Source organism: Rhincodon typus, unplaced genomic scaffold, assembly GCF_021869965.1.
Source record: "Rhincodon typus isolate 14 unplaced genomic scaffold, sRhiTyp1.1 hic_rhity00000532, whole genome shotgun sequence".
NCBI lineage: Eukaryota > Metazoa > Chordata > Chondrichthyes > Orectolobiformes > Rhincodontidae > Rhincodon > Rhincodon typus.
In genome coordinates, this window is record NW_025966170.1 from 38,049 (window position 1) to 41,406 (window position 3,358).

Sequence of the window (3,358 nt, forward strand, 5' to 3'; positions counted from 1 at the left end):
ACCTACACTCACCTTTCCTGGCCCCATCCCCGCCTCTTCGACCTGTTTGTTTCCTCTCCACCTATCCTCTCCTCTATCCCTCTTCTATCCGCCTCCCACTCTCTCCCTATTTATTTCAAAACCCCCTTCCCCTCCCCCTTTTCTGATGAAGGGTCTAGGCCCGAAACGTCAGCCTCTCTGCTCCTATGATGCTGCTTGGCCTGCTGTGTTCATCCAGCCCTGCACCTTGTTGTCTCGGATTCTCCAGCATCTGCAGTTCCTACTATCTCTGCTGGAAAAGTTCAGCAGGTCTGGCAGCATCTGTGTAGGCAAAAACAGAGTTATCGTTTCGGGTCTGAAATGTTAATTTCTGAGGAAGGGTCACCGGACCCGAAATGTTAACTCTAAAAACATGGAGTGCTGGCTTCCAATCCCACCAAAGCAATGAGTAGAATTTATGTCGAATTAATAAATCTGGAATATTAAAAGTAGCCTTAGGAAGTCTGCCTGACACCCTTTCCTGGTCTGTCTTACATATAACTCCCAACACCATGTGACTGACTCTGAAATAACCTACTCAGCTCCTGGGCAATTAGAGATAGTGACTAATGCTGGCCTAGTTAGTGATGTCTACATCCCATACAGAACTAAAAGCCTCATTGCTTCATCTCTTACCTTTACTAACCCTTTAACCCCAGCTCCCTTCACGCATTCCATCTGTCTTCACTCCAGCTCCTTTCTCATAGAAACATATAGAATTAGAGCAGGGGTAGGCCATTCAGCCCTTCAAGACTGCTCCACCATTCAATACGATCATGACTGATCATCCAACTCAGTCCCCTGTTCCCACTTTATTCCCATTCCCTTTGATCCCTTTAGACCTAAGAGCTAGACCTAACTCCTTCTTGAAAACAGTCAACAATTTGGCCTCAACTGCTTTCTGTGACAGAGAATTCCACAGGCTCGCCACTCTGTAGGTGAAGACATTTCTCCTCATCTCAGTCCTCATCCCCACATCCTTCGATGGTGATCCATGGTTTTGGAAGTAGATTAGTGAACCAGTTTTTAGTTTAGGAAAAGCAACACTGGTTACTTGGTGGTCAGTGGACTTACTTTCTTTTTAATTCCTTTTTAATTTCACCATCTGCTTTGCAGCAATTCACATTCATATCTCTAGAACACACACCTGGAGTTTGTGGAGCATTGTTTCAGGGACATGGCCACCTCCTCTAGGTGCTGAGTTATACCTCACCCCAGACACTCTAAATGTAACACCCAGTCTGTGCAGAGTTACCTGATTTTAACCAAGAAAATAAAACCCACATAGGGCTCATTGATTATCAGGGGATGGTGGGACAGTACAGGCCACAAACAGATCGCCATGGAATAGCAGAGTAGGCATGAGGGGCCTAATGGACTACTCCTGTTCCTAACTCATATGAATGCATGACAATACCTTTCAATTGCCCCAGGTTGGAGAAGACAGTGGTGTGGGCAGAGAAAGTGAAAATCTGGCTTGATTCCTGATCCTGATGAGAATGAAATGAATGTGAGCATGTAGGGACAAGATCAGGCTTAGCACTGACACTTTGAGTAGCCTCGCACCACTCATTCTGGTTAGCACGCACAGTGGGGAATTAGTCTGGACAAGGTGCCAGGGAAGAATTGGTGGCCTTAATGTAGGAGGGAAAGTTGGCAAAAGAAAAAACAATTGTTGAATCTTTGTGTACAGGTGTGATGAAGTTATTGCTGCAGTTGAACACTTACAGAGTCATAGAATCCCGACAGTGTGGGAAGAGATAATTCAGCTCAAGTGTCAGCAAGCAAACCTCCAAAGAGACACCCAATCTAGCCCTATAACCACGCTTTTCCAATAGCTAATCTCTCCAGCCTGCACATCCCTGGACACTATGGGACAATTTAGCACTGTCAATCCACCTAACCTGCACATCTTTGGACTTAGACAGTCAATAGACTGAGGTGGTTTATAGAATAGAATAGTAGTTCCCACAGTTTTTAAAGTCATCAGCCAATCTCTTGCCCTGACAGATAATAACCCTTTCCTGAGGAACACACCCTCTGTGTGATGTCTCAGTCAGGTGACCATGCACACATGCCTTAATCAATAAGGCTGCTTTCCATACCAGCTGAGATCCCCTCAAAGGACTCTCCTTCTCAGCCACACTCCTCGCGCGAGGCATGGTGACCCTCAGGTTAAAACACCACTAGTCATCTCTCTCTCTCTCTCTCCCACAGGAGAGAGCAGCCCTACGGTCTGATAGGACCATAGCAACTTTACCTTTTTATACCTTCCAGGAAATTAGGGGAAGTAAAGAAATCACAGCCAATAGGTAAGAGTGTAATAGGGAAGGCAAATAGAATGTTGGCCTTTATTTCAAAGGGAATGGAATGTAAACATTAGGAAGTTTTGCTAAAACTATACAAGGCACTAGTCAGGCCACAGCTGAAATACTGTGAACAGATTCTGGACCCATTCTCTAAGGAAAAATGAGGAGGAATTTCTTTGCTCAGAGTTAGAGAGTCTACGGAATTCACTGCTGCACAGGGCTGTTGAGACTGTAATTACCTATATTCAAAGCTGAGGTAGACAGATTTTAATTAGTAAGGGAATCAACGGTTAAAGGGAAAAGGCATGATCTCATTGAATGATGGAGCAGACTTGATGGGCTGAATGGCCTACTTCTGCTCCTATGCCTTATCGTCTTGTAGCCAAGCACATAGCTGCACCCCTCCTCACATCAATCCAACTTGTCCAACAAAGCGGAGCCAATGTTTTTAAAAACAAAACTCATTCTTGGAATTTCCAAGGTTGGCATTCACTGTTCATCTGCAAGTGCCTTTGAGGGGTTGGTGGTGAACTGCCTTGATAGATTACTGCATCCTTCTTGGCGAGTCTCCAATGGTGCTGTGGTCTGACCATCTGTATCTGTTTGATACAACTGAATGGCATGCTGGTCCAGCTTGGAGGGCAGTTCATGGTTAACTGCCCTGGTGTGGCGTTGGAGTAATGTATAGATCAGACAGCTAAAGATGGCTGATTTCTTTCCCTAAAGGAGAGTTGGTAAAGGTCAGGTGCCGATTCTACTTTAATCCCAGAGGCCAACAGTTATACCCCATTGACTGACATCAGTTTCACTGAAACAGATCAGAGAATCTGTGTCCTGACAATTCTCTGCACCACTCAGCTGAGTCCTCTGTGAGAATCTCAATGTTCAGGCAAAACCCTTTTCCTCTACGTCTAACCACACTGGAATTTTTGAGGCCGTTCCCTTCTCCCAATTTCCCACTTGACGTCACCATTTATCTTTAATGAACTGTTTGGAGCCAAACAGCACAGAGCTCTGTTTCACTGTCAGTC